Genomic DNA, 17,962 nt, shown 5'->3' on the forward strand with positions numbered 1-17,962 from the left:
ATTCACTTTGAACTGGACTGTGTGTTTACAGGCAGTAGGACCTGGACTGTGTGTTTACAGGCAGTAGGACCTGGACTGTGTGTTTACAGGCAGTAGGACCTGCCATCATTCACTTTGAACTGGACTGTGTGTTTACAGGCAGTAGGACCTGTCATCATTCACTTTGACCTGGACTGTGTGTTTACAGGCAGTAGGACCTGGACTGTGTGTTTACAGGCAGTAGGACCTGCCATCATTCACTTTGACCTGGACTGTGTGTTTACAGGCAGTAGGACCTGGACTGTGTGTTTACAGGCAGTAAGACCTGCCATCATTCACTTTGAACTGGACTGTGTGTTTACAGGCAGTAGGACCTGGACTGTGTGTTTACAGGCAGTAGGACCTGGACTGTGTGTTTACAGGCAGTAGGACCTGGACTGTGTGTTTACAGGCAGTAGGACCTGGACTGTGTGTTTACAGGCAGTAGGACCTGGACTGTGTGTTTACAGGCAGTAGGACCTGGACTGTGTGTTTACAGGAAGTAGGACCTGGACTGTGTGTTTACAGGAAGTAGGACCTGGACTGTGTGTTTACAGGAAGTAGGACCTGCACTGTGTGTTTACAGGAAGTTACAACAGTGTGACTTTAGATCAATAGAACAAAAAGCCACAAAATACACCTGAATGGATTTCTACAAATATGTCAATACCACGAGAGTCCTCTTACATTTGGGAACTTTACAGTCCAACTTGATCAAACTTTCATAAAAAGGTAGGCTCTCTGCCTCAGTTATGAACATAAACAACAACTAGATCAACAACTAGTGCTAGCCAGAGCAAGATGTGCTCAAATCTAACGAAGATAAACCCTCTCAAACTGTTTCAGCTAGTTGGCCATCAAAATTGCACTTATAAACGATGGGGAATTGTAGCCTTCTGCAGCTTGCCTGCAACGAAGCACCCAAGCTAACTGGCTAAAGTTGGCTAGCTTGCTTGCTTGCTACTCACAAAAACCTTACTCTGACCATTTAACTCACACTAGCAGAGTTGTTTAGCTAGCCTGTTTACATGTTATCTAGAGAGTTCGTGACTAACTATTGTTTTTTTTTGCCTACATTTATGGTCATATTCAGTCATTGTTGTGTTATTCTGCGCTGTTGCACACTCAGACGAGAGTGCTCTGAAATCATAGTAGATAGCCAGAGTGAATTTGTGAACGCAAGAGATATGCTAATTGATTAACAGTCGTTTAAGTTCTTGCTAGCTGACCAAAGGACACGTGCATCTCTAGCTATGTATAGCCCTCTTTGGACTTATTTTTTGCATCATTGGGATGAAGCTAATATGATCTCATGCATTTCTGATTCAGATTTCATATGTCGTCCTCTCTTGAGAACATTCACTTTCACTGCTTTGTCAAAAAATGATATTACTGAAAGAACAAACACGGTCTACAATACAGCCACAGATCATTAAATAACACAGCCACAGATCATTAAATAACACAGCCACAGATCATTAAATAACACAGCCACAGATCATTAAATAACACAGCCACAGATCATTAAATAACACAGCCACAGATCATTAAATAACACAGCCACAGATCGTTAAATAACACAGCCACTCAGCACACCTAACTGCAAGCCTGTGAATGCTAGTTATGTGATATTGTCTGCAGGATTCAAACTGACATATTCTGTCCTCAGTGATACCAGTCATATTAAATAATATTTCATATTTAACCAGGTGTACATTAGTCATTGGGGAATGTGTGCGCACACGTGCGAGTGAGATCTTATCATTGGTTGCTCTTGTTTACCTACAGCAGGGGCCAACCATGGCAGTGTTACCATGGAGGCATGAGAAGCTTAGACATGTCCAAAGATCATGTGTGTGTGTGTGTGTGCATACCAAGTCTAGGCCTGCTTTTTCCTGTCTCTCTCTCTCTCTCTGTATGTGTTGTGTGTGTGTGTGTGCGCGCGAGAGAGAGAGAGCTGAGAGAGAGCTTGTCCCCCCCATCCTTCTTATCTTCCTACCCTCTTATCTGTTGTCATGGTGACATGGTGAGCTCTGTGGTGGAGTCTAGGTGATAGGCTAGGTGATGTTGTTGTTTTGCCAGTGGTAGTACGTTTGTTTAGTCTGGTCTGGATGTGGGTTTCTCTGTGCCCTTGGATAAATGACCAGTGTGTCCTCTTCATGACCCCCTAGCGCTCCTCTTCAAGACCCCCTAGCGCCCCTCTTCATGACCCCCTAGCGCCCCTCTTCATGACCCCCTAGCGCCCCTCTTCATGACCCCCTAGCGCCCCTCTTCATGACCCCCTAGTGCCCCTCTTCATGATCCCCTAGCGCCCCTCTTCATGACCCCCTAGTGCCCCTCTTCATGACCCCCTAGCGCCCCTCTTCATGACCCCCTAGTGCCCCTCTTCATGACCTCCTAGTGCCCCTCTTCATGACCCCCTAGTGCCCCTCTTCATGACCCCCTAGCGCCCCTCTTCATGACCCCCTAGCGCCCCTCTTCATGACCCCCTAGCGCCCCTCTTCATGACCCCCTAGCGCCCCTCTTCATGACCCCCTAGCGCCCCTCTTCATGACCCCCTAGCGCCCCTCTTCATGACCCCCTAGCGCCCCTCTTCATGACCCCCTAGCGCCCCTCTTCATGACCCCCTAGCGCCCCTCTTCATGACCCCCTAGCGCCCCTCTTCATGACCTCCTAGCGCCCCTCTTCATGACCCCCTAGCGCCCCTCTTCATGACCCCCTAGCGCCCCTCTTCATGACCCCCTAGCGCCCCTCTTCATGACCCCCTAGCGCCCCTCTTCATGACCCCCTAGCGCCCCTCTTCATGACCCCCTGGTGCCCCTCTTCATGACCCCATGGCGCCCCTCTTCATGACCTCCTAGCGCCCCTCTTCAAGACCCCCTAGTGCCCCTCTTCATGACCCCCTAGCGCCCCTCTTCATGACCCCCTAGCGCCCCTCTTCATGACCCCCTAGCGCCCCTCTTCATGACCCCCTAGCGCCCCTCTTCATGACCCCCTAGCGCCCCTCTTCATGACCCCCTAGCGCCCCTCTTCATGACCCCCTAGCGCCCCTCTTCATGACCCCCTAGCGCCCCTCTTCATGACCCCCTAGCGCCCCTCTTCATGACCCCCTAGCGCCCCTCTTCATGACCCCCTAGCGCCCCTCTTCATGACCCCCTAGCGCCCCTCTTCATGACCCCCTAGCGCCCCTCTTCATGACCTCCTAGCGCCCCTCTTCATGACCTCCTAGCGCCCCTCTTCATGACCCCCTAGCGCCCCTCTTCATGACCCCCTAGCGCCCCTCTTCATGACCCCCTAGCGCCCCTCTTCATGACCCCCTAGCGCCCCTCTTCATGACCTCCTAGCGCCCCTCTTCATGACCCCCTAGTGCCCCTCTTCATGACCCCCTAGCGCCCCTCTTCATGACCCCCTAGCGCCCCTCTTCATGACCCCCTAGCGCCCCTCTTCATGACCCCCTAGCGCCCCTCTTCATGACCCCCTAGCGCCCCTCTTCATGACCTCCTAGCGCCCCTCTTCATGACCTCCTAGCGCCCCTCTTCATGACCCCCTAGCGCCCCTCTTCATGACCTCCTAGCGCCCCTCTTCATGACCTCCTAGCGCCCCTCTTCATGACCCCCTAGCGCCCCTCTTCATGACCCCCTAGCGCCCCTCTTCATGACCCCCTAGCGCCCCTCTTCATGACCCCCTAGCGCCCCTCTTCATGACCCCCTAGTGCCCCTCTTCATGACCCCCTAGTGCCCCTCTTCATGACCCCCTAGTGCCCCTCTTCATGACCCCCTAGCGCCCCTCTTCATGACCCCCTAGCGCCCCTCTTCATGATCCCCTAGCGCCCCTCTTCATGACCCCCTAGCGCCCCTCTTCATGACCCCCTAGCGCCCCTCTTCATGACCCCCTAGCGCCCCTCTTCATGACCCCCTAGCGCCCCTCTTCATGACCCCCTAGCGCCCCTCTTCATGACCCCCTAGCGCCCCTCTTCATGACCCCCTAGCGCCCCTCTTCATGACCCCCTAGCGCCCCTCTTCATGACCCCCTAGCGCCCCTCTTCATGACCCCCTAGTGCCCCTCTTCATGACCCCCTAGCGCCCCCTCTTCATGACCCCCTAGCGCCCCTCTTCATGACCTCCTAGCGCCCCTCTTCATGACCTCCTAGCGCCCCTCTTCATGACCCCCTAGCGCCCCTCTTCATGACCCCCTAGCGCCCCTCTTCATGACCCCCTAGCGCCCCTCTTCATGACCCCCTAGCGCCCCTCTTCATGACCTCCTAGCGCCCCTCTTCATGACCCCCTAGCGCCCCTCTTCATGACCCCCTAGCGCCCCTCTTCATGACCCCCTAGCGCCCCTCTTCATGACCCCCTAGCGCCCCTCTTCATGACCCCCTAGCGCCCCTCTTCATGACCCCCTAGCGCCCCTCTTCATGACCCCCTAGCGCCCCTCTTCATGACCCCCTAGCGCCCCTCTTCATGACCCCCTAGCGCCCCTCTTCATGACCTCCTAGCGCCCCTCTTCATGACCCCCTAGCGCCCCTCTTCATGACCCCCTAGCGCCCCTCTTCATGACCCCCTAGCGCCCCTCTTCATGACCCCCTAGCGCCCCTCTTCATGACCTCCTAGCGCCCCTCTTCATGACCCCCTAGCGCCCCTCTTCATGACCCCCTAGCGCCCCTCTTCATGACCCCCTAGCGCCCCTCTTCATGACCCCCTAGCGCCCCTCTTCATGACCCCCTAGCGCCCCTCTTCATGACCCCCTAGCGCCCCTCTTCATGACCCCCTAGCGCCCCTCTTCATGACCCCCTAGCGCCCCTCTTCATGACCCCCTAGCGCCCCTCTTCATGACCCCCTAGCGCCCCTCTTCATGACCCCCTAGCGCCCCTCTTCATGACCCCCTAGCGCTCCTCTTCATGACCCCCTAGCGCCCCTCTTCATGACCCCCTAGCGCCCCTCTTCATGACCTCCTAGCGCTCCTCTTCATGACCCCCTAGCGCCCCTCTTCATGACCCCCTAGCGCCCCTCTTCATGACCCCCTAGCGCCCCTCTTCATGACCCCCTAGCGCCCCTCTTCATGACCTCCTAGTGCCAGAAACTTGATCAGTTTCTGGTTTCAGTTGAATGTTTGTCGGTTTTGCGTTTGTTGATAGGTAGGTGACGGGGGTATATTTTCCAAGCCCGCACCCAGAGTGGCAGCTCATAAAAAGCTAGCCGTCCCTGGGTGGCCTCGAACGACCGTCCATTCGGTTAACAGACAAATGGGAAACTAGAATTTTCTGGGACTCAAATCTACTACCTAGTTTAAATGTATTTACACTTTCTTTCTACTCACAATTTTATGTTGCAATTACGTACTTTATAAACATTTATCAATTATTTCAAAGTTTATAAATTACTTGCTGTAGCTATTTAATCCTGAAGTGTAAGTAGTTGCAGTTTTAGATTGGGTACTGTTATCAAGTTTACGAATAATTTGTAAATCGGTTCTTATTAAGAATGATTTTGACCACAAACCAAAGCATTAATAGGCCTAAGCCATTAGCAAGTAACTAACTTCATAAGCATCTTTATAAATAGTTTAGCTCTCTGACATTCGTACATATTAGGCTATGTAATGAGGATTTTTAAATATACTGAACAAAAATATAAACGCAACTTGCAACAATTCCAATGATTTTATGAAGTTACAGTTCATACAAGGAAATCAGTCAATTTAAATAAATTCATTAGGCCTTAATTAATGGATTTCACATGACTGGGCAGGGGCGCAGCCATGGGTGGGCCACTTGGGAACCAGGCCCAGCCAATCAGAATTAGTTTTTCCCAACAAAAGGGCTTTATTACAGACAGAAATACTCCTCAGTTTCATCAGCTGTCTGGGTGGCTGGTTTCAGACGATCTCACAGTTGAAGAAGCCGGATGTGGAGGTCCTGGGCTGGCGTGGTTACACATGGTCTGCGGTTGTGAGGCTGGTTGGACGTACTGCCAAATTCTCTAAAATTACGTTGGAGGCGGCTTATGGTAGACATTCCTGCAGTCAGCATGACAATTGGACGCTCCCTCAACTTGAGACATCTGTGGCATCTGGCAGTCTCTATGGGGGTGCCACAGGGTTCAATTCTCGGGCCGACTCTCTTCTCTGTATACATCAATGATGTCTCTCTTGCTGCTGGGGATTCTCTGATCCACCTCTACGCAGACGACACCATTCTGTATACTTCTGGCCCTTCTTTGGACACTGTGTTAACTAACCTCTAGACGAGCTTCAATGCCATACAACTCTCCTTCTGTGTAAAACTAAATGCATGCTCTTCAACCGATCGCTGCTTGCACCTGCCCGCCCGTCCAGCATCACTACTCTGGACGGTTCTGACTTAGAATATGTGGACAACTACAAATACCTAGGTATCTGGCTGGACTGTAAACTCTCTTTCCAGGCTCATATTAAACATCTCCAATCCAAAATTAAATCTAGAATTGGCTTCCTATTTCACAACAAAGCATCCTTCACTCTTTCTGCCAAATATACCCTCATAAAACTGACCATCCTAACGATCCTTGACTTTGGCAATGTCATTTACAAAATAGCCTCCAACACTCTACTCAACAAATTGGATGCAGTCTATCACAGTGCCATCCGTTTTGCCACCAAAGCCCCATATACTACCCACCACTGCGACCTGTATGCTCTCGTTGGCTGGCCCTCGCTTCATATTCGTCGCCAAACCCACTGGCTCCAGGTCGTCTAAGTATTTGCTAGGTAAAGCCCCGCCTTAGCTCACTGGTCACCATAGCAGCACCCACCCGTAGTAGGCACTCCAGCAGGTATATCTCACTGGTCACCCCCAAAGCCAATTCCTCCTTCGGTCGCCTTTCCTTCCAGTTCTCTGCTGCCAAAGACTGGAACGAACTGCAAAAATCACTGAAGCTGGAGACATATCTCCCTCAATAACTTTAAGCACCAACTGTCAGAGCAGCTCACAGATCACTGCACCTGTACATATCCCATCTGTAAATAGCCCATCCAACTACTTCATCCCCCATACTGTTATTTATTTTATTTATTTTGCTCCTTTGCACCCCTGTATCTCTACTTGCACACTCATCTTCTGCACATCTATCACTCCAGTGTTTAATTGCTATATTGTAATTATCTCGCCACTTTGGCCTATTTATTGCCTTACCGCTCTTATCCTACCTCATTTCCACACACTGTGTATAGACCTTTTCTATTGTATTATTGACTGCATATTTGTTTATTCTGTGTGTAACTCTGTGTTGTTGTTTGTGTCGCACTGCTTTGCTTTATCTTGGCCAGGTCGCAGTTGTAAATGAGAACTTGTTCTCAACTGGCCTACCTGGTTAAATAAAGGTGAAATAATATATATATATATATATATATATATATATATATATATATATATATATAAATGAACAGACATATTGTTATAGGTGTTTAATAAAGTAGTGATATTGATCTAAAAAAAAAAGAACAACAGAAAATCATTAACATATGCCTTATATGATCTATTAATCAATTTTAAATGAAAGTGTTACCAGATTGTGTTATGATGAAAGGTAAGACAGTTCCACCAAGTTCATATGGTAGGTTATTCATACGTTTCCAGTCCAGACTCAATGGGCATGTCATTAATTGAAAGGACCATTGAACAGCAGGAAATAGCCCAGTTTGTGTCTTAACCTTTTAGGCTACCCTTTGAAGGTGGAATGTGATCTGTTCTCAAGCCATTGGTGAAACCACATGCTGCCAATGGCAAAAGGCACTGCTGAGATTTGAACTCAGGATCTCCTGTTTACTAGACAGGCGCTTTAACCAACTAAGCCACAGCACCAGGTGATTTCTCTAGCTGCATTGGAGTGTTTTGTTTTAATCGTTCAGAGGTCCCATTGACGGGTGACTCAGTTGTTTGTAATGCAGTCTCCGGATTTCAGCATACTCCTCCTAAACAGGATATTCAAAGTGGAGAGGTGGGAATTGAAGTCTTTGAGCCCTTATTTTACAGACTTAAACTAGAAATTCAAACTAGCCTACAAACTGAAACTCAAACAGTTTCAGTAGATTATATTGTTGTTGTTAAGGTTAATTGAATTTGTATTTTCTGTTTTTTTTTCTTCAGCCTAAGTGATCGAAGTTGAGTTTATTTTACATTTGTTGAGGCTTTGAGTTTGTCGTAGTAAAACAGTCTGCCCCCTGTAAGGATCGAACTCACGACCTTCAGATTATGAGACTGACGCGCTGCCTACTGCGCCAAAGAGGCCTGGAGGAGATTGGGAGCATGTGTCTCTTTCCATGACATAGGGAGCTTGTGTCTGTTTCCGTGTGTCAGGTTTCTGGGGTAAATGGTGGAGGTGGGGTTAAACTCTGATCCCTGATTGGCTGATGTTGCTTCAACCAGAGGCTCTAGTTCAGAGCACAGCTTTAGACCAGAGATGCCTAATCTGTCTGTATGTTTTTTCAACTGTTGGTCTGTCTGTCAGTCTGTGTCGTTCTATGTAAAGAAGGCACACTGGTGCAGTCAGGAGAGAGAGAATATAGTGGTTTGTGTGTGTGTGACGCAGTCCCATTCTGGACAGAGAGAAGAGAGTGGATTACTCTCTCTTAACAGTGACTAGGGAACCTGTGGAATTTGTACTATTTGATTGGGATTTAAACGCAGAATGTTTACGGCTCAGTTTCTCAGGCGTGCGCACACACACACACACACACACACACACACACACACACACACACACACACACACACACACACACACACACACACAGTAAAGAGCTTGATGAGGTCTCTTCCTGTCTAGGCTGTAATTAGTGTTTGAGGGGATTGTGGGTAGCCTAATTATGCTCTCTAAGTGTCGCCTTCCTCCTCCCATCTATCCATCCATCTCTCCCTCTGTCTGCAGACCCCCTGACTGCAATCATTGTGTCTGTCTGTCCTCCTGTTTGAGACCCCGAAACAGAGATTGTTCTGGGGTCTCAGCCCTAGTAGTGGGTCAAGTTGAGAGGGGGAAGGGTGGGAGGTTATCTGTTTCTGAGAGTTTGAGGCGGAAGCTAAGCTCATAACATGACTGTGCTGGTTTAACTGTCCTGGGAAAGAGTGTGTGTGGGTGGACAAGCCGGCCCAGGGGACCTGACTCAGAAACAGATCAGCTTTCCCTGCGTAAAGGAAGAACGCACCCTGTATGGATGTTAGTTGTGTGTTTGCTATGTTTAACGTGATGTGTCCAGACATGTCTCATGGCATGAAGCAGATTTACATACAATACCAGTCAAAAGTTTGGACACGCCTACTCATTACAGGGTTTTTCTTTATTTTTACTCTTTTCTACATTGTAGAATAATAGTGAAGACATCAAAACCATGAAATAAAACACATGGAATCATGTAGTAACTAAAAAAGTGTTAAACAAATCAAAATATATTTTATATTTGAGATTCTTCAAAGTAGCCACCCTTTGCCTCGACGACAGCTTTTCAATACCATTTAAGAAAATGCAGGGGTGCGTGCTATGCCACTGCTTATAGATACAAGTTAATTATAACTATAAGAAATCTAAGATGTGTCAAATAAATGACATCCAGCTCAGTGCTCCAGCTATGCATTGTGTTGCTAACTTGTTAGCTACGTGTATAGATGTCAGCTATGCATTGTGTTGCTAACTTGGTAGCTATGTGTATAGATGTCAGCTATCCATTGTGTTGCTAACTTGCTAGCTACGTGTATAGATGTCAGCTATGCATTGTGTTGCTAACTTGTTAGCTAAGTGTCTAGATGTCAGCTATCCATTGTGTTGCTAACTTGCTAGCTACGTGTATAGATGTCAGCTATGCATTGTGTTGCTAACTTGTTAGCTAAGTGTCTAGATGTCAGCTATCCATTGTGTTGCTAACTTGCTAGCTACGTGTCTAGATGTCAGCTATGCATTGTGTTGCTAACTTGGTAGCTACGTGTATAGATGTCAGCTATGCATTGTGTTGCTAACTTGTTAGCTAAGTGTCTAGATGTCAGCTATGCATTGTGTTGCTAATTTGCTAGCTAATTTGCTAGCTAAGTGGCTAGATGTCAGCTATGCATTGTGTTGCTAATTTGCTAGCTAAGTGTCTAGATGTCAGCTATGCTTTGTGTTGCTAACTTGCTAGCTAAGTGTCTAGATGTCAGCTATGCTTTGTGTTGCTAACTTGCTAGCTAAGTGGCTAGATGTCAGCTATGCATTGTGTTGCTAACTTGCTAGCTAAGTGGCTAGATGTCAGCTATGCATTGTGTTGCTAACTTGTTAGCTAAGTGTCTAGATGTCAGCTATCCATTGTGTTGCTAACTTGGTAGCTACGTGTATAGATGTCAGCTATGCATTGTGTTGCTAACTTGGTAGCTACGTGTATAGATGTCAGCTATGCATTGTGTTGCTAACTTGTTAGCTAAGTGTCTAGATGTCAGCTATGGATTGTGTTGCTAATTTGCTAGCTAAGTGTCTAGATGTCAGCTATGCTTTGTGTTGCTAACTTGCTAGCTAAGTGTCTAGATGTCAGCTATGCATTGTGTTGCTAACTTGCTAGCTAAGTGGCTAGATGTCAGCTATGCTTTGTGTTGCTAACTTGCTAGCTAAGTGGCTAGATGTCAGCTATGCATTGTGTTGCTAACTTGCTAGCTAAGTGTCTAGATCTCAGCTATGCATTGTGTTGCTAACTTGGTAGCTACGTGTATAGATGTCAGCTATGCATTGTGTTGCTAACTTGCTAGCTAAGTGTCTAGATGTCAGCTATGCATTGTGTTGCTAATTTGCTAGCTAAGTGTCTAGATGTCAGCTATGCATTGTGTTGCTAACTTGTTAGCTACGTGTATAGATGTCAGCTATGCATTGTGTTGCTAACTTGTTAGCTAAGTGTCTAGATGTCAGCTATGCATTGTGTTGCTAACTTGCTAGCTAAGTGTCTAGATGTCAGCTATGCATTGTGTTGCTAACTTGCTAGCTACGTGTATAGATGTCAGCTATGCATTGTGTTGCTAACTTGCTAGCTACGTGTATAGATGTCAGCTATGCATTGTGTTGCTAACTTGCTAGCTACGTGTATAGATGTCAGCTATGCATTGTGTTGCTAACTTGTTAGCTACGTGTATAGATGTCAGCTATGCATTGTGTTGCTAACTTGCTAGCTAAGTGTCTAGATGTCAGCTATGCATTGTGTTGCTAATTTGCTAGCTAAGTGTCTAGATGTCAGCTATGCATTGTGTTGCTAACTTGTTAGCTACGTGTATAGATGTCAGCTATGCATTGTGTTGCTAACTTGGTAGCTAAGTGGCTAGATGTCAGCTATGCATTGTGTTGCTAATTTGCTAGCTAAGTGTCTAGATGTCAGCTATGCATTGTGTTGCTAATTTGCTAGCTAAGTGATTAGATGTCAGCTATGCATTGTGTTGCTAACTTGTTAGCTAAGTGGCTAGATGTCAGCTATGCATTGTGTTGCTAACTTGCTAGCTAAGTGTCTAGATGTCAGCTATGCATTGTGTTGCTAACTTGCTAGCTAAGTGTCTAGATGTCAGCTATGCATTGTGTTGCTAATTTGCTAGCTAAGTGTCTAGATGTCAGCTATGCATTGTGTTGCTAACTTGTTAGCTACGTGTATAGATGTCAGCTATGCATTGTGTTGCTAACTTGTTAGCTAAGTGTCTAGATGTCAGCTATGCATTGTGTTGCTAACTTGCTAGCTAAGTGTCTAGATGTCAGCTATGCATTGTGTTGCTAACTTGCTAGCTACGTGTATAGATGTCAGCTATGCATTGTGTTGCTAACTTGCTAGCTACGTGTATAGATGTCAGCTATGCATTGTGTTGCTAACTTGCTAGCTACGTGTATAGATGTCAGCTATGCATTGTGTTGCTAACTTGTTAGCTACGTGTATAGATGTCAGCTATGCATTGTGTTGCTAACTTGCTAGCTAAGTGTCTAGATGTCAGCTATGCATTGTGTTGCTAATTTGCTAGCTAAGTGTCTAGATGTCAGCTATGCATTGTGTTGCTAACTTGTTAGCTACGTGTATAGATGTCAGCTATGCATTGTGTTGCTAACTTGGTAGCTAAGTGGCTAGATGTCAGCTATGCATTGTGTTGCTAATTTGCTAGCTAAGTGTCTAGATGTCAGCTATGCATTGTGTTGCTAATTTGCTAGCTAAGTGATTAGATGTCAGCTATGCATTGTGTTGCTAACTTGTTAGCTAAGTGGCTAGATGTCAGCTATGCATTGTGTTGCTAACTTGCTAGCTAAGTGTCTAGATGTCAGCTATGCATTGTGTTGCTAATTTGCTAGCTAAGTGTCTAGATGTCAGCTATGCATTGTGTTGCTAACTTGTTAGCTACGTGTATAGATGTCAGCTATGCATTGTGTTGCTAACTTGGTAGCTAAGTGGCTAGATGTCAGCTATGCATTGTGTTGCTAATTTGCTAGCTAAGTGTCTAGATGTCAGCTATGCATTGTGTTGCTAATTTGCTAGCTAAGTGTCTAGATGTCAGCTATGCATTGTGTTGCTAACTTGCTAGCTACGTGTATAGATGTCAGCTATGCATTGTGTTGCTAACTTGCTAGCTACGTGTATAGATGTCAGCTATGCATTGTGTTGCTAACTTGCTAGCTACGTGTATAGATGTCAGCTATGCATTGTGTTGCTAACTTGCTAGCTACGTGTATAGATGTCAGCTATGCATTGTGTTGCTAATTTGCTAGCTAAGTGTCTAGATGTCAGCTATGTATTGTGTTGCTAACTTGCTAGCTACGTGTATAGATGTCAGCTATGCATTGTGTTGCTAACTTGCTAGCTAAGTCTCTAGATGTCAGCTATGCATTGTGTTGCTAATTTGCTAGCTAAGTGTCTAGATGTCAGCTATGCATTGTGTTGCTAACTTGTTAGCTACGTGTATAGATGTCAGCTATGCATTGTGTTGCTAACTTGGTAGCTAAGTGGCTAGATGTCAGCTATGCATTGTGTTGCTAATTTGCTAGCTAAGTGTCTAGATGTCAGCTATGCATTGTGTTGCTAATTTGCTAGCTAAGTGATTAGATGTCAGCTATGCATTGTGTTGCTAACTTGTTAGCTAAGTGGCTAGATGTCAGCTATGCATTGTGTTGCTAACCTGTTAGCTACGTGTATAGATGTCAGCTATGCATTGTGTTGCTAACTTGCTAGCTACGTGTATAGATGTCAGCTATGCATTGTGTTGCTAACTTGCTAGCTACGTGTATAGATGTCAGCTATGCATTGTGTTGCTAACTTGCTAGCTACGTGTATAGATGTCAGCTATGCATTGTGTTGCTAACTTGCTAGCTACGTGTCTAGATGTCAGCTATGCATTGTGTTGCTAACTTGCTAGCTACGTGTCTAGATGTCAGCTATGCATTGTGTTGCTAACTTGTTAGCTACGTGTATAGATGTCAGCTATGCATTGTGTTGCTAACTTGGTAGCTAAGTGGCTAGATGTCAGCTATGCATTGTGTTGCTAATTTGCTAGCTACGTGTATAGATGTCAGCTATGCATTGTGTTGCTAACCTGTTAGCTACGTGTATAGATGTCAGCTATGCATTGTGTTGCTAACTTGCTAGCTACGTGTCTAGATGTCAGCTATGCATTGTGTTGCTAACTTGCTAGCTACGTGTCTAGATGTCAGCTATGCATTGTGTTGCTAACTTGCTAGCTACGTGTATAGATGTCAGCTATGCATTGTGTTGCTAACTTGCTAGCTACGTGTATAGATGTCAGCTATGCATTGTGTTGCTAACTTGTTAGCTACGTGTATAGATGTCAGCTATGCATTGTGTTGCTAACTTGCTAGCTACGTGTCTAGATGTCAGCTATGCATTGTGTTGCTAACTTGCTAGCTAAGTGTCTAGATGTCAGCTATGCATTGTGTTGCTAACTTGCTAGCTACGTGTCTAGATGTCAGCTATGCATTGTGTTGCTAACTTGCTAGCTAAGTGTATAGATGTCAGCTATGCATTGTGTTGCTAACTTGCTAGCTACGTGTATAGATGTCAGCTATGCATTGTGTTGCTAACTTGCTAGCTACGTGTATAGATGTCAGCTATGCATTGTGTTGCTAACTTGCTAGCTAAGTGTCTAGATGTCAGCTATGCATTGTGTTGCTAACTTGCTAGCTACGTGTATAGATGTCAGCTATGCATTGTGTTGCTAACCTGTTAGCTACGTGTATAGATGTCAGCTATGCATGGTGTTGCTAACTTGCTAGCTACGTGTATAGATGTCAGCTATGCATTGTGTTGCTAACTTGCTAGCTACGTGTATAGATGTCAGCTATGCATTGTGTTGCTAACTTGCTAGCTACGTGTCTAGATGTCAGCTATGCATTGTGTTGCTAACTTGCTAGCTACGTGTATAGATGTCAGCTATGCATTGTGTTGCTAACTTGCTAGCTACGTGTATAGATGTCAGCTATGCATTGTGTTGCTAACTTGTTAGCTACGTGTATAGATGTCAGCTATGCATTGTGTTGCTAACTTGCTAGCTACGTGTCTAGATGTCAGCTATGCATTGTGTTGCTAACTTGCTAGCTAAGTGTGTAGATGTCAGCTATGCATTGTGTTGCTAACTTGGTAGCTAAGTGGCTAGATGTCAGCTATGCATTGTGTTGCTAACTTGCTAGCTACGTGTCTAGATGTCAGCTATGCATTGTGTTGCTAACTTGCTAGCTAAGTGTCTAGATGTCAGCTATGCATTGTGTTGCTAACTTGGTAGCTAAGTGGCTAGATGTCAGCTATGCATTGTGTTGCTAATTTGCTAGCTAAGTGTCTAGATGTCAGCTATGCATTGTGTTGCTAACTTGCTAGCTAAGTGTCTAGATGTCAGCTATGCATTGTGTTGCTAACTTGCTAGCTAAGTGTCTAGATGTCAGCTATGCATTGTGTTGCTAACTTGCTAGCTAAGTGTCTAGATGTCAGCTATGCATTGTGTTGCTAACTTGGTAGCTACGTGTATAGATGTCAGCTATGCATTGTGTTGCTAACTTGGTAGCTAAGTGGCTAGATGTCAGCTATGCATTGTGTTGCTAACTTGCTAGCTAAGTGATTAGATGTCAGCTATGCATTGTGTTGCTAACTTGTTAGCTAAGTGGCTAGATGTCAGCTATGCATTGTGTTGCTAACTTGCTAGCTAAGTGTCTAGATGTCAGCTATGCATTGTGTTGCTAACTTGCTAGCTAAGTGTCTAGATGTCAGCTATGCATTGTGTTGCTAACTTGCTAGCTACGTGTATAGATGTCAGCTATGCATTGTGTTGCTAACCTGTTAGCTACGTGTATAGATGTCAGCTATGCATTGTGTTGCTAACTTGCTAGCTACGTGTATAGATGTCAGCTATGCATTGTGTTGCTAACTTGCTAGCTACATGTATAGATGTCAGCTATGCATTGTGTTGCTAACCTGTTAGCTACGTGTATAGATGTCAGCTATGCATTGTGTTGCTAACTTGCTAGCTACGTGTATAGATGTCAGCTATGCATTGTGTTGCTAACTTGCTAGCTACGTGTATAGATGTCAGCTATGCATTGTGTTGCTAACTTGCTAGCTACGTGTATAGATGTCAGCTATGCATTGTGTTGCTAACTTGCTAGCTACGTGTATAGATGTCAGCTATGCATTGTGTTGCTAACTTGTTAGCTAAGTGGCTAGATGTCAGCTATGCATTGTGTTGCTAACTTGCTAGCTACGTGTATAGATGTCAGCTATGCATTGTGTTGCTAACTTGCTAGCTAAGTGGCTAGATGTCAGCTATGCATTGTGTTGCTAACTTGCTAGCTAAGTGTCTAGATGTCAGCTATGCATTGTGTTGCTAACTTGCTAGCTAAGTGTCTAGATGTCAGCTATGCATTGTGTTGCTAACTTGCTAGCTACGTGTATAGATGTCAGCTATGCATTGTGTTGCTAACCTGTTAGCTACGTGTATAGATGTCAGCTATGCATTGTGTTGCTAACTTGCTAGCTACGTGTATAGATGTCAGCTATGCATTGTGTTGCTAACTTGCTAGCTACGTGTATAGATGTCAGCTATGCATTGTGTTGCTAACTTGCTAGCTACGTGTCTAGATGTCAGCTATGCATTGTGTTGCTAACTTGCTAGCTAAGTGTCTAGATGTCAGCTATGCATTGTGTTGCTAACTTGGTAGCTACGTGTATAGATGTCAGCTATGCATTGTGTTGCTAACTTGTTAGCTAAGTGGCTAGATGTCAGCTATGCATTGTGTTGCTAACTTGCTAGCTAAGTGTCTAGATGTCAGCTATGCATTGTGTTGCTAACTTGCTAGCTAAGTGTCTAGATGTCAGCTATGCATTGTGTTGCTAACTTGCTAGCTACGTGTATAGATGTCAGCTATGCATTGTGTTGCTAACCTGTTAGCTACGTGTATAGATGTCAGCTATGCATTGTGTTGCTAACCTGTTAGCTACGTGTATAGATGTCAGCTATGCATTGTGTTGCTAACTTGCTAGCTACGTGTATAGATGTCAGCTATGCATTGTGTTGCTAACCTGTTAGCTACGTGTATAGATGTCAGCTATGCATTGTGTTGCTAACTTGCTAGCTACGTGTATAGATGTCAGCTATGCATTGTGTTGCTAACTTGCTAGCTACGTGTATAGATGTCAGCTATGCATTGTGTTGCTAACCTGTTAGCTACGTGTATAGATGTCAGCTATGCATTGTGTTGCTAACTTGCTAGCTACGTGTATAGATGTCAGCTATGCATTGTGTTGCTAACTTGCTAGCTACGTGTATAGATGTCAGCTATGCATTGTGTTGCTAACTTGTTAGCTAAGTGGCTAGATGTCAGCTATGCATTGTGTTGCTAACTTGCTAGCTACGTGTATAGATGTCAGCTATGCATTGTGTTGCTAACTTGCTAGCTAAGTGGCTAGATGTCAGCTATGCATTGTGTTGCTAACTTGCTAGCTAAGTGTCTAGATGTCAGCTATGCATTGTGTTGCTAACTTGCTAGCTACGTGTATAGATGTCAGCTATGCATTGTGTTGCTAACTTGCTAGCTACGTGTATAGATGTCATGATCAATCATCTTGGTTACAGCAGAAACAGGATCAAGATCCCTGTTTCCTAAATTTGTTTTGTGCGAGAGAATATATATATTTTTCAGGTATTACTGCATATCCTGGTATTGGTACAGAAACGGTATGAAAACCTGAATACCGCCCAACCTGAGTGAGTGAGTGAGTCACATACAGGACAATGTGATGTGGAGATACTGGACAGGTGGTGACTGAGGATCTTTCTCATCTAGTATGTAATGCTAGGCCTATCTATGTTAGGCATATCTATGTTAGGCCTAACATTACATAGTAGATGTATATCTATGTTATACATTTAGTATGTATGCATTCCTCTGCTGTGATAGGGGCTCCACTGTCCCGCTGGCGGATGTATGGGGGCTGGGACAGAGGAGAGGGACAGAAATTCCTGCCTTGCGTAACCCTGGGGTCGCTGAGTCCACTCTCTCTCTCCTTCCTCCCTCTTTATCTCACTTTCTCCCTCTCTTCCTGCATTCCTTCTCTCCATCTCCTGGCAATGGACCAAACAAACAGAAATCCCCTCCAGAAAACTAAGTGATAGTTGAGTGTACTTCCTCCTGCTCTGCCAGGAACATGACAGCATTGTCTGATGTCCACATGACGTAGAAGACAAAAAACACAAGGATGTTGAGTTGAAAACATTGCTTTGGTTGTCCTTTTTAAAGAGTGTTTTTGAAACTTTGATTTAGATGGTCTATAAAGTAGTGTTTGACAGGAACAGTTCAGAGTGACTCTGTTGCTAGGTAGAATGTACCAGTGAGATTCCCATGCTTCCTTTCTCCAGTTATTTAGTAGTAGCCTGGTAGGGTCTCACTGGGAGGTGTGTTCTAGCCTGGTAGTGTCTCACTGGGAGGTATGTTCTAGCC

The 17,962-nt window shown here is 45.4% G+C and overlaps 1 protein-coding gene and 1 non-coding gene across 3 annotated transcripts in view; one reads left to right on the forward strand and one right to left on the reverse strand.

Annotated features, from left to right (window-relative positions):
- LOC139549523 (F-BAR and double SH3 domains protein 2-like) overlaps nt 1-17,962 on the forward strand; it is a 125,200-nt gene that overhangs the window by 26,822 nt on the left and 80,416 nt on the right. The window lies entirely within an intron of this gene.
- trnat-agu (transfer RNA threonine (anticodon AGU)) lies at nt 7,782-7,855 on the reverse strand. The gene has a single exon. It is a non-coding gene; the product is annotated as a tRNA-Thr (tRNA).

This window comes from Salvelinus alpinus, chromosome 22, assembly GCF_045679555.1.
Source record: "Salvelinus alpinus chromosome 22, SLU_Salpinus.1, whole genome shotgun sequence".
Lineage (NCBI taxonomy): Eukaryota > Metazoa > Chordata > Actinopteri > Salmoniformes > Salmonidae > Salvelinus > Salvelinus alpinus.